The sequence below is a fragment of the Nomascus leucogenys genome, chromosome 2 (genome assembly GCF_006542625.1).
Source record: "Nomascus leucogenys isolate Asia chromosome 2, Asia_NLE_v1, whole genome shotgun sequence".
Classification (NCBI taxonomy): Eukaryota; Metazoa; Chordata; class Mammalia; order Primates; family Hylobatidae; genus Nomascus; species Nomascus leucogenys.
In genome coordinates, this window is record NC_044382.1 from 40,835,355 (window position 1) to 40,849,703 (window position 14,349).

The 14,349-nt window shown below is 38.4% G+C and overlaps 1 protein-coding gene across 1 annotated transcript in view; it reads left to right on the forward strand.

The window, feature by feature from the left end:
• KLHL3 (kelch like family member 3) overlaps positions 1 to 14,349 on the forward strand; it is a 273,160-nt gene that overhangs the window by 22,003 nt on the left and 236,808 nt on the right. Inside the window, exons 2-3 of the mRNA XM_030828726.1 lie at positions 8,787 to 8,945; positions 9,517 to 9,570. The gene's annotated coding sequence lies outside the window, so the exon portion shown is untranslated. The remainder of the gene's footprint in view (positions 1 to 8,786; positions 8,946 to 9,516; positions 9,571 to 14,349) is intronic.

A 14,349-nucleotide genomic window follows, 5' to 3' on the forward strand; every position in this document is an offset into this window, starting at 1 on the left:
CAGATGTGAATTTTGACTATGAACTTTAGCAAGCTCATGTGAGGGAAGGGCAGTGAATAGGGAAATGGGAAAAATAGAAAAAAAAAAAAACCTCTTATTTCTTTATTATGGTGGGGACTTTGAGTTTTCCCAGTTTAAGAGAGAGGACTAAAGGGAAAATAATATTTCCAGAGTGGAGTTCTTCTATCTATTATACTAAGACTTCTCCAGGAATAAGACCAGTGATAGATGGGCTCCCAATTGATTTGTATTACATAATTCTTCATCTGAAGTCTTTTTTCTTTTGCCTAATGAGAGTAGGATTCAATAACAGATTTGAGGTCTCTCAGTACTAGCAATTTGTTCCAAGGTGGAAGGCAGTCTGGTCAAAGCAGGAGACCAAGGTCATAGTGACATGTCACTGGGAAGGTAGGGAGGTGGAAAAACATGATGGTGTTTCTTGAGCAAGTTTTCTGAATCTGTATGGCATATGCCCCTTTCGCCTAGTACTTTTATTCTAAAAGAGTTTTGAAACACTTAAGAAACAACCAGACAAATAAGCAATCTATATAATTAGAGCTGTCAATGCATGTTCATCTCCCTTTATTCCTAACAGTTTCCTTTCACTTTTTGTCACAGAGACCATCATGGTATTTAGATTTCCATTTTTGTGCAGGCAAGTAAATAGTTGCAGAAGAATAAGATGTCGAATCAGCAAATGTGGTAAAGTAGGGTGGGTGACATGAGGATCGGGCCAATGAAGTAGAATTACCTCCATGGGATGGCTTCAGTTCCCCTCCCTCGTGGGTAGATATCCCAATCTTGATTGAATTAACATGTACATTAGCGTCCAGCAAATAGATGTTTGAGCACATATGAGCCATATAAAATCCTTCACAGCTGGCCATGTAGGTGTACCTTTCTTTGGTGTTCAAAGAAAGCTTGATCATTTCTGCCTGGGCGTGCAGCCCTTAGTAGAAAAAGCATGCTAGACTTGGTGAGTAGGTGGTTGCCTACAAAGTCTTATTTCAGGAGTCTCCCAAAATATTCTTCAACATCTGTTCACTGATATTTCAAATTCCATTAATAGAGACAAAGCCTTTCCATCTAAATTAGAGAGACTTAAGATGTAAATGCAAGTGATAGAATAAAAATAATAATAGCCAATATATAGCACTTATTATGAGTAAGACACTCCTTCAAGCATTTTATTTTATTATTAGTTTTTTTTTTAGAGACAGGGTCTTACCCTGTCACCCAGGCTGGAGTGCAGTGATATGATCAGAACTTACTGCAGCCTCAAACTCCTGGGCTCAAGAGATCCTTCCTCTGCAGACTTTCAAGTAGCTAGGGCTATAGGCATGCACCACTATACCCAATTAATTTAAAATTTTTTTGTACAGACAGAGTTTTGCTATGCTGCCCAAGCTGGTCTCGAACTCCTTGCCTCAAGCGATCCTCCCACGTCGGCTTCTCAAAGCACTGGAATTATAGGCATAAACCACATGCCCAGCCTATCTATTCTAAGCATTTTAAATGTGGTATACGTGACTGACATTTGGTTCTGCTGGAGAACAGGGTTTGATTAGGGCATGGAAAACGAAATAATAGATTTGAGGTCTCTCTGTACTAAAAGTTTGAGGTATACCTCACCAACCAAGTAGGGAAGACATCGAGGACAACCTGCTAAATTCCCAATTTTTCCTACAGCAGGTTCTAAGCATACTACACTTGAGGAAGAATTTAGTTCTGCTTAGTCTTTGTCTTTCAAGCTTTGCCTCTTCTCTAGGTCTTTGTAAGATACATCCCAGGTTACAGTGTGTTACATGTGATAGCGTCCATGGTACATCAAGGCTAAAGTTTTTGCTGTAATAGGGGGATCAAGGGATGATTTAGGAAAGGTAAGTAGGTCCTCTTTTATGATACCATTCTCAGTAGTCAGGAGTCTGTATTAATAATCTACTGTAAATCTGTTTGTTCCTGCCTTTTAATGTTTGATTTGCTTTTTTGAATGGTGGTTTGTTTCCTCACAAATATGGCTATTTGAATGGTTTAATTGCCTATTTGAGAAAAATCATAGACCCTTAAGACTGGAATTACTACAATGCCAGATGGGTGAACTTTTACTACAACCTGCTCACAAAGACAACCTTTTCCATTTCTTTTTCTAAATTATTAGTAAGGGCCTTCAGTAAATTGTTCAAATGCCTTACAAAATATAGTAACTTCCTACTATCTCACCGAAACCTTTCCTGTTACATGTTAAGGGATTCCTTGTCTATCATCAGTTTCAGAAACAGGGTAGCTATTTAACTGTCACTCATTCTTACCTCTTCATATATAGCTCTTGTCTTTCAAAAATATAAGGTATATATGCTACTGTAAAAAAATGGTGCTGTGAACTTCTTCTAAAGTCAGAGGTCAGATGTGTATGATGAAACTCATTTCTGCTATATCAACTGAAAAGGAAAATGTCACATTGAGGATGGAAGAACTAAGGAGTGAAGAAAGTTTTATTTTAGTTCACACAAATTCACTGTGGTTACTAAAGTTCTGCATAGACATATAATGAAAGGGAATCCCATTGTAGCATTTGTAATTTGAAATATCCAGTCTGCATTTGACTCAATCTTATATTATTCTCTAGCAAGAAATAATAATGGAATCCATTGGGTTTGGAGTTAAAGAATACAAATGATAACATTAATTTGGCTAATGCTCTACAACTTTCTAGACATATTTACCTTTTGTTATCTGTTTTTGGAGACCTGAGTGTGAGGGCCCACTCCACCACATACATGCTGTGTAGCCTTAAACAAGTTGCTTAAACTTTGAGCTTTAATAACTAATTGAAAAATGAGGCTAGGCATGTTGGCGCATTTCTGTAGTCCCAGCTACATGGGAGGCTGAGGTGGGAAAATCGCTTGAGCCCAGGAGTTTGAGGCTTCAGTGAACCCTGATCACACCACTGCACACCACTGCACTGTTCTCAGCCTGGGTGACACAGCAAGACCTGTGACCCAGACTCACAAAAAAAAAAAAAAAAAAAAAAAGTAGTACAAGGTTTACCAACCTAAATCAGACGATTGATGAGAGACTCAAATGAAATGGGAAGTCATATAATGGGCATTCTGTGGGTTTATCTCCTTAACTAGATTAAAATGTTTCTGAGGGAGGGACTGTTTACTACTTATTTATCTTGCCTAACACAATGTGGCTCATAGTAGACACTCAATAAAAACTTGTTAACTTTTATGGGATATTTACCCAATAGTTTTCTCCACAGGTGATTTTACTAACGAAGATGGTCATCTGTTATGAAAGCTACTAACTTATAAATTCAAGGTCTTTTAAAGTTTTATTTACTTGCTTATTTTTATTTTTGAGATGGGGTCCCACTTAGTCTCCCAGGTTGAAGTGCAGTGGCATGATCATATCTGTTGCAGCCTCAAACTCCTATGCTCAAGTGATCCTCCTGCCACAGCCTCCCAAAGTGTTGGGATTACATGTGTGAGCCACCGTGCCTTTTAAAGCTTTAAAGGCTCACTTTTCTTTTCTTTCTTTCTTTTCTTTTTTTTTTTTTTTAAAGACAGGGTCTTGCTTTGCCCTCCAGGCTGGAGTGCAGTGGCGAGATCACAGCCCGCTGCAGCCCTGACCTCCCCAGCTCAAGCCATCCTCCCACTTCAGCATCCCACGTAGCTGAGACTACAGACATGAGCCACCACACCCAGCTAATTTTTGCATATTTTTGTAGAGATGGGGCCTCACTATGTTGCCCAGGCTGGTCTAGAACTTCTGGGCTCAAGCAATCCGCCCACCTCAGGCTCCCAAAGTGCTGGGATTATGGGTGTAAGCCACTGTGCCTGACCTAGGCTCACTATGTGTGTGTGTGTGTGTGTGTGTGTGTGTGTTTGTGTGTGTTTGAGGCAGTGTCTTGCTCTGTTGCCCAGGTTGGAGTGCAGTGGCGTGATCTCAGCTCACTGCAGCCTCCGCCTCCCAGGTTCAAGTGATTCTCCTGCCTCAGCCTCCTGAATAGCTGGGATTACAGGCATATGCCACCACACTCAGCTTGGCTAATTTTTGTATTTTTAGTACAGACAGGATTTCACCATGTTGGTCAGGCTGTTCTCAAACTTCTGACCTCGTGATCCGCCCGCCTCAGCCTCCCAAAGGCTCTCTATTAAACACAGGTACGTAGAAAAAATATAGATAATCAGTATTGGCCATCTTCCCAAGGCAAGCCTAGCACACTCTGTCACCCAGGCTGGAGTGCAGTAGTGTGATCTTGGCTCCCTGCAACCTCTGCCTCTTGGGTTCAAGCGATTCTCGTCCCTTAGCCTCCCAAGTAGCTGGGATTACAGGTATGTGCCACCACGCCCAGATAATTTTTGTATTTTTAGTAGAAACGGGGTTTCACCATGTCGGTCAGGCTGGTCTTGAACTCCTGACCTCAGGTGATCTGCCCGCCTCGGCCTCCCAAAGTGCTGGGATTATAAGCATGAGTCACCACGCCAAGCCCCTAGGTTATTTTTTAAACAATATTTTGATTTGAGGTTTGTGTTGGGGGTTGGAGAAGTAGCAAATGGTGATGGATTGTGTTGTTTTAAACATAACCTGGTGGGAAAATTCACTTAACTGAATTATCTTTACATTTCTACATTTGTTTTCCAAACATAAGGACAGTTCTGTTTTTATTCTAAGGTCTGTTTTTCTTCATGGATAAAGAAGAAACCTGTATCACAAAATGTTTTACATTTTTATGTTGAGATAGGACACTGAATTCTATTTTGGGAAGAGATTCCACTTCTTAAAAATCTTGTGTTATTTCAGCATTGATTTTTCTTTTCCTTTTTTTTTTTTTTTGAGACGGAGTCTCGCTCTGTCACCCAGGCACCCAGGCTGGAGTGCAGTGGCGCGATCTCGGCTCACTGCAAGCTCCGCCTCCCGGGGTCACGCCATTCTCCTGCCTCAGCCTCTCCGAGTAGCTGGGACTACAGGCGCCCGCCACCACGCCCGGCTAATTTTTTGTATTTTTAGTAGAGACAGGGTTTCACTGTGGTCTCGATCTCCTGACCTCGTGATCCACCCTCCTCGGCCTCCCAAAGTGCTGGGATTACAAGCATGAGCCACCGCGCCCGGCCTTCCTTTTTGTTTTTTTTTTTTTTTTGGAGACAGAGTCTCGCTCTGTCACTCAGGCTGGAGTGCAGTGTCATGATCTTGGCTCACTGCAACCTGCACCTTCTGGTTCAAGCAATTCTGGTGCCTCAGTCTCCTAAATAGCTGGGACTACAGGTGCACATCACCATGCCCAACTAATTTTTTTATTTTTTATTTTTAGTAAAGACGAGGTTTCACCATGTTGGCCAGGCTGGTCTTGAACTCCTGACCTCAGGTAATCCACCTGCCTTGGCCTCCCAAAGTTCTAAGATTACAGGCGTGAGTCACCGTGCCTGCCCTGATTTTTTTTTTCAATGAGTCTGTGTAATAAACCCTTAAATGTGAATCTAAGTACAGGGCTTAATATTTCAGCCACGGTGAAATACATACCGAAGGGCAAGGGAGGACCGACACAAAGTGACTCATGTCAGAATGCAAACTCCCTGAGGACTGGAGCTTTGTCATGATCCATCTATAGAACCAGGAATATTTATTGAATGAATGAATGTTGGGTCTCTCTCCCTTTACTATTGTGCTTGTGGCTCAAAAGTATTTCCACTGATGGTACAGAAATCCTTCTTTGGAAACTGGATCTCATGTTCATTATGACTGGCTGGTTCAGGAGTAATTGGTGTAAAGTTTATGGGAGTATTGTTTGGATTTGTGTCCTTTGTGTAGCTTTTGGTGCTCCAGAGAGAGGAGGCCAGTTTTGGAGAAAATTTGCTCATGGATAACTTGGGAGGATGCTCTGATTTCTCTACTACTTTCTTTCTGAAAAGTATAATTAATCATGAGTTCAGATGGAAACAAAGACTCTTCCTTTTGGCTCAGGGCTGAATTGTAGCAAAGAGATTTTGAAGAGTTATTACCTGGGGAAACTAAGAGTTTTGTGGCAGAAGCTGCAGTGCCAGCCTCATTTTCTGCAATACACTTGAGCTTCCCAGAGTCTTCAGGAAATGCTTCTGTGATAACCAAGGTGCAGACTTCCTGTGGAAAGAGAAGAAATTCAACTTGATTAGCGTATTTGGGTGCCCCAAGTTAACAAACATACAGTGTGGGAGGATGCTGGGGAGAGTAGGTACTAGGAATAAATAGATTATTCCTGAGATTAAAAAAAAAATCCATCTGATTAGGTATTTTCTCTTCTCAGTGGGCTCATAAAGATAAATCTTAAAAATACAACCCCATTGGCTGGGCGCGGTGGCTCACGCCTGTAATCCCAGCACTTTGGGAGGCTAAGGCAGCAGATCACCTGAGGTCAGGAGTTTGAGACCAGCCTGGCCAGCATGACGAAACCTCGTCTCTACTAAAAAATTACAAAAATTAGCCAGGTGTGGTGGTGGGCACCTGTAATCTCAGCTAATCAGGAGGCTGAGGCAGGAGAATCGTTTGAACCCAGGAGGCGGAGATTGTAGTGAGCTGAGATCGTGCCATTGCACTCCAGACTGGGCGACAGAGACAGCCTCCATCTCAAAAAAACAAAACAAAAAACCCCATTAATTGTACATTTCAAAATAGCTAGAAGAGAATAATTTGAATGTTTCTAGTGTAAAGAAAAGTAATTTAGGTGATGCATATCTCATTTACCCTGATTTGGTTATATGAATGTATTATCACATATACCTTGAAAATATGTACATCTAATATATATCAATAAAATTAAAAAAAATCTAAAACAATCCCATCATGGTTCTTATCAACTGCCTCTTAGACGTGTCTGTTTTCTCTACTAGACTATAAAATCCTTGAAAGCAGGGATTACATTTTATTCCTTGATTTCTAGATTTCTGTAGCGTTAGTCCTATAGAAACATATTCTGAACTGAACTAGAAATTATCACTACCATCCGGCTTAGACCTCATGTTAATACAGAGATGGCCAGTGTGATGGTCACCACGCCTACTTCTTGGACAGTTAGTAGTTTGGATTTTCGATGTCAGGACATCTCCTTACTGCTTCTGTATAAAGTTCATGAGTCACAAATCCTAAACCAAGTGGGATTACAGGAAGAATGCATATTCTTTGAGAGCAGGGACCTTGTCAGTCTGGTTCGTTGCTGTCTCCTTAATAGCAAGAATAGAGACTAACCATTAGTCTGTACTCAGTAAACCTATGTTGAATGAATAAATATATGAATAAAAACACTGATAAATCCCAGCTATCTTGTTTCTTCTGTTGTGTCAGTTCAAGAGTTGGTGTAGGGGAGCCTCAAAAGAGCTCATGAAGGCAAGAGTGACTTAGGGGACAATGTCTTCTGAATGCAAATGTTGATTTAATCAATTATCAAGATTTTAAGAAATTATACTTACCAGAAATGGATGATAAACTTCTGAAAGATAAAACAAGAAAAAAGAGAGAGAATTTAAGTGATGATAATTAATTTAGTTGGGAGAAGGGGCCATACGTATATGAGAAATACCTGGAAACAAATACAAAATTGACTAATCTGGAGTCACAGACAGTAAGTAAATTCTTCAGAAACTCAGAAAAGGTGCATAAAGGAATGAATAAGTGGCAGGGTACAAGGACTTGATTTTGGTTCTGCTTCTATCACTAAATTGCTCTGTGACCTTGTAAAAATTATTTTACTTACCCAGACTTTCTTCATCCCTAACGTGAAGATTAGACCAGATGAATATATCTTCTCTGAATATGAACCACTGTTGAACACACTAATACTGAGATGGCCTTTTTCACAGAAGAGAATCATTTTTCCCTAATTTCTCTGATTAAAATAAAATGGAATATTACATTATAAAAATACTGTAGTATTACTGTAGAAAAATACATGAAAGGTTAATAATGGTTTTCTCTATTTTTAATTTTTTTCTTCATGTTGTGTATTTTCCAGGTTTATTATAAATTTGTATTACTTTATTTTCAACAATGCAATAAATGTTATTTTAACAGAAATATCCTTTGTGTAATAAAAAGATTTTTTTCCTATATATGATGTGTAAATATTTAGTTATTTTGAATTAATATTTAAATGAGTATATTTTCTTCATTTGGCATAAGAACTATCTTGGATTTGAACACTGGCTACAGCATTTACTAGCCTTGTGTCCTTGAGCAAGATTTTTTTGTATTTCTAATTTCAGTTATTTAACAATGAGGATAATAACACATATTTCAAAATGTTTATGTGAGGATTAAATGAGAAATCATTTATAAAGTATAAACTTATTGTTTAGCATGAGATAGATCATTATACTTACTACCTTTCTCCAAATTAATTATCTTGTAGGAAAATTACCCAATAAAGTAAAAAGTTATGCATCAGTTTTTCATGTTTTACCCTTTAATATGTTTATTCTCATATTTCTTTTTGTTTATATGTCAAGATCTCATTATGAAAATAAGATTAATTTATGACAATAAACCAATCTTTTCACAGCTATGAAAATTACTCTTTCATCAAAACAGTTTTCTTTGTTGGTTATTGTTGAGAAATCATTTTGATTTGAAATAATAATTGTTTAACAGCACAAATCTTTAAGCCTTTAAAAAATTAGCAATTAAACTTTAAAACAGGAAGTAGACTTCAAGGTTAACTGGAATTAAAAACAATTGAAAGGCTTATCATGATACTTTTCCTCAGAATCCGAAAGTCATCTGAGTTGGCCATCTGCACGTTCTCTCTGTACCAGTGAACTTGAGCTGTGGCTGTGGTCTGGATTCTGCATTCAAACATGACCGACTGACCTCTGGTTGTAGAGATGTCTTGAAGATGCTGAAGTACAAACACAGAGTTCAGAGGATGGAAGAAACTGTTACACCATCTACAATGATTTGAAGTGCCATTTGCAGTAAGAATGCATCTTTTTTTTAAATCATAATTATTGACAGCTGACTGTATCTTAAGGAGCTGTTGGGCATTCTGTTGGGCTTTGTAGTGTGCTTTACAGTCAGGTGTAAATTATTTTTGTCTTCACAGAACTATATTTAATGAGAAAGTTATTATTTCACTTCACCAAGAGCCATTTTATTCAAATTAAAAAACAGATTGGTTGAACACTCTTTCTGTTATATTTGACTGTTCTGTTGAGTACATATCTAGTCACAGATTTAGTCTTTATTATTGGTCACAGTAGCATGGGCAGTACAGTAATCACCCCTTATCTGCGGGGGACACATTCCAAGACCCCCAGTGGATGCCTGAGACCGTGGATGTACTGAAACCTATGTACACTGTGTTTTTCCTGTACATACACACCTATGATAAAGTTGAATTTATAAATTAGTCACAGAGATTAACAACAATAACTAATAAAATAGAACAATTATACCAGGATGCTGTAATAAGAGTTATGTGAATGTGTTCTCTCTCTCTCTCTTTCTCTTAAAATATCTTATTATACTCTACTCATCTATTTTCAGACCGCAGTTGACCGTGGGTTATTGAAACCACAGAAAGTGAAACTGGATAACGAGGTGAGTACTGTATTGTAATTTGTTAAGAGCCCTGAATTAGGGAACTTGGGCCAAAATGTTAACTCTGCCACTGGCTGATTGAAGCTGGTTATAGGAACTTGGAAAAGACTATTAACCTCTCTGGAGCTCAGGTTCTTTGTCTATGAAATAGGGCTAGCAAAATGTGTGGGATTTTGAGGTTCATTTCACAAAGGTCTGAAAACTTCCTGTAAGGAATAAGAGTTATACAGATATATAAAAAGTGTTTATAGCTAGTTTAGTATCACAATGTATAAATGAATGGATGGCATTTATGTTAAATTTACCCCTTAAATCCTGATCTTTCTCCTCCCTCTACCTGCAACCCCAGAGTACCCTGGAATCTAGAATGATATTTCAGATTATAACTTGACTGTGAGACCAGAGAGCGGGAATCTGAGGTCTTTCTACAGGTGAGACTAAGGACCAGCCTAACCCTCAGGCTTGATGCCCAGAGGTCTCAGGGCATCTTATAGGGAAGGAATGCAGTAGGAGAGACTTGTAGAAATAACAGACATGTATCTGACAGCATCTGTTGAAAGCAAGCTTCCAGAGTCAATAGCAATGTCACTTACTCTTAATGACATTGTTTTGTTTGTCTCCCATCCTGTATCTGGTACAGATTAAATCCCTGCCCTGCATTTCATACTTTGAGCCAGCAATGGGCATTGATTCCAATTCTGCCAGGTTTGGTAATTGGGAGACAGAGAGCCCAGAGAAGGCTCAGCCCTAGTTTTGGTTTGACCTGGGTGATTGAATTGTGCTATTTCCAGTGGGTGAGAGGGAAGATAGTGATTCCTGGCTGTGACCTAATCAGGACTTAGTTACTACTTAGCTTGTTGACTTCTTCAGAACGGCATTTTATGGCTAGTTAAGAGAATTTGACTATATTTTGAGGTCAGGCAAAGCAGTCTCCTTGGAGGGGACAGTCTAAGCATTGCCCTCCAGAGCTGGAGGACTGCCACAGGGCAGAAGTCTAAAGAGCACAGGGTAAACCATGAATGGCTCTGTGACACTGAGCAAATCATTTCACCCCTTTTCAGCCTCATTTTTTCTCATATATAACGTGATAATAATCTCTGAAATCCTTTCTGATTTCCCCCTTTTTTCTTCTCACCGCTTCACTAATATCTACAACTTATTTATAAAATCTAAACTCCATCATGCAGTATGGAGAGGTTACCTTGGTAAACACAGAGGGTACTACACAAGTGGATCCTGACAGGCTGCTGCAGGGACTCTGCATCTGGTTTAAGGAATAAAAGAGAACATGATGCTGTCACTCATACTGTCAAAGCCCTGAAACTCAGGTCCATGGTTGCCAAAAACTAACAGGCTCAGTTCTAGCTGCTACTGACCACACCTTAAGTTTCCTTTATGAAAAGCATGATGCTTCTAATTTCAGTGTCAGTTTGGGTGTTTGCTCCAGTGTGCTACACTTTCTTCTTTATCCTTCAGCATTCCATTAGCTGAGATGGAGAAATACAACACTGGGCAATTATATTTGGGAAATGCATATTGGCAAGTATTTAGATACTATATATTAAACATTTAAAAAAACTTTTAAATTTTACTAAATTTTTTTCTTCCTCCATACAATTGCTTTTCTTGGATCTTTTAGGTTTTCAAAACATCTCCCTCCCCTGCTTTTTTTAAATTAAAAGGGAATTCATTCCTTGGATAGTTGGAATACTCTCTTATGGGAACAAGTTCCTAGAAACCAACTGTCCCTTATCATCTGGCACACAAACAAAGGGCCAAGCCATAGAGCTACCATGGAGTTATTTCTGAAACCTATGGATTTCTTTCTTGTTCTTTTGAGGTCATGCAGCTAGAGGCTTTCTTCATGTATACTTCTTAAGAAAATTGCATTGACTCCTTTTTCTTGGGCCTATGTCTCCATTACTAGGACCCTCTCAGAAGGCTTAAAACTGAACTTACCCTCTAGGGATTAATATACAGTGGTTGAACTAAGGTAGAGTAACTTGATCTGTTGTTGGAGGTTTCATTCGTTGGGGAGCTGATGGTCAGAGAAACTCTAGTGGTTTTCTTCTTTATCCTGTGGGGGAAACAAAACCAAACACCATCAAGTGAAAGAAAGATTAGAGGCGACTTTGATAGAAATGCCTCACTGTATACACATTTGAATGTAACACACATTTTTACCTATAATCCTTAAATTTCTCTACATTTGCATAATAATTTTAATACTTTTTTGCCTTTTTAACCAATTGTTAGTGGATTATGGTTCCTAATAGTTTCACTTTAAATTTCTTTTGTCTCAGTCTGGTAATCAGGGAGTGTTATGAAACACGTTGTCTAGAAGAAATAACCTATAAAGCAAATAATCACTTCAAATTTGGTTTCTCTGCAAAGTCTTAGGTTTTTTTTTTTTTTGGTATTTTTTAAAGTGGAACTTTCACTATATTCACACACAACAAATGCACATCCACATGAGATTCTGCACTTACTCTGAAATTTCTGTAGCACATTTCAACCACAATTCCAGAGATAAAACTTTTCCTTACTTCCCTGAGCACCTGCAAGAAAGAGAAAAAATAGATTTGTTCTAAATCTCATTGGGTTTTAATACAATTTAGTTCCAGTGTATTGTATTTATATTCGGACTAGCAGCAGGTGTTGGTTACAGACAGGTTAATCCAGAACATCTGGATTATTTTATTTTATTTTTCTTTTTCTTTTTAGATGGAGTCTCACTTTGTTGCCCAGGCTGGAGTGCAGTGGTATAATCATGGCACACTGTAACCTCTACCTTCCGGGTTCAAGCGATCTTCCCACGTTAGCCTCCTGAGTAGCTAGGACTACAGGCTGCACCACCATGTCTGGCTAATTTTTGTATTTTTAGTAGAGACGGGGTTTCACCATGTTGGTCAGGCTGGTCTTGAATTCCTGACCTCAAATGATCTGCTGCCTCAGCCTCCCAAAATGCTGGGATTATAGGTGTGAGCCACCATGCCCTGCCCAGAACAACTGAATTCTTAACTCAGGATGGAACTACTTTAGCATTCTCCATTTTAGAAATCCAGGTGTTTACCTTTATAGAGTTATAGCACTTGTGCCCAGAGGAGGTATTCAGTCATTTCTCAAAAACATTATTTCAGAGGGCATAAATTAGTATCTGTGAATTTGTGTTTTGGTCTGAAGTCTTCAGAATATTTGTTATAGTAAAAAATATATGGAAACACATTGCTATGCTTACTGTAAGGAAGGATGTTATCTTAGTCTGTTCAGGCTTGCTATGATACCCTTTAAAATACCTTACTGGGTAATTTGTAAACAATAGAAATTTATTGCTCACAGTTCTGGAGGCTGAGAAGTCCAAGACCAAGGCACCAGCAGATTTAGTATTTGGTGAGAGCTGTCTCCTTCATAAATGGTGCCTTGTTGCTGTGTCCTCACATGGTAGAAGGGGCAAGGGAATTCCCTCAAGTCTCTTTTATAAGGATACTAATCCCATTCATGAGATTGGAGCCCTCATGACTTAATCACTTCCCAAAGGCCCCAGTTCTTAATGCTATCACATTTGAATATTAGGTTTCAACATGTGAATTCTGGGGGGACATCAGCATTTGGACCCTAGCAGATGTTGTCAGTGTTCCTATTATCTCCATGATGATTTACTAGAGAAATGTATTTCAATTGTTAGTACCAGGAATAATTGACCTTCTCCCATGATACTAATTTAATTTTTTGTCATAGACACTATTAGTCTTAATATTGGTTGTGTTGCTGTGTTAGCTAATTGAAAGTTTAGAGCTCACCTCAGAGCCAATAATTTTTTAATTTAAAATTTTATTTTCATTAAATTAAATTTACATTTAAATATTCTTTTCAGTTTAGGAAAACTTCTAAGTGTGTTTGGAACAGTCTAGGTATATGAATCTACTTTTTATAAATTGCATACAATTGAAATCCATGAAGTATTTTGAATGAAAATTTAGCAACTAAATTCCAATGTTTTAATGCAAAACACAGTTTTAAAGACTAAGTACCAAAAAAGGTAAAATTATTATTATTATTCTTATTTTTGAGATGGAGTCTTGCTCTGTTGCCCAATCTGAAGTGCAGTGATGCGATCTCTGCCCACTGCAACCTCTGCCTCCTGGGTTCAAGCGATTCTCCTGCCTTAGCATCCTGAGTAGCTGGGATTACAGGTGTGCCACCACACGCAGCTAATTTTTTTTTTTTGTGTGTGTGTTTTTTGTAGAGAAGGGGTTTCACCATGTTGGCCAGGCTGGTCTCAAACTCCTGACCTCAAGTGATCTTCCTGTCTCAGTCTCCCAAAGTGCTGGGATTACAGGCATGAGCCACTATGCCTGGCTGCAAAATGAATTTTTATATTGATTGCACGTTGAAATGATAATCTTTTATATATGTTGTGTTAAAACATATTATTAAAATTAATTTTACCTGTTCCTTTTTGTAATTTTAGTGTTACCATTAGAAAATTTAAAATTATATATTTGCTGTTCTCTTTTCTGATAGGCATTATATTTTTATTAGATGGCACAATTCTGAACCAAGAGCTTTCCTAAAGGGTTAATAAAACTTTCTCAATATCTTTTAAAGTGACTGGTTCATTCAGTTTTTCTGTCTCTCCAGAATAAACTTCCATCATTTATATTTTCCTCAAAAATTCTTTTTTTCGAATATATTTTCTTTTTTTTATTTCCAAGTTTTATTTTAAGTTCTGGGGTACATGTGCAAGATGTGTAGGTTTGTTACATAGGTAAACATGTG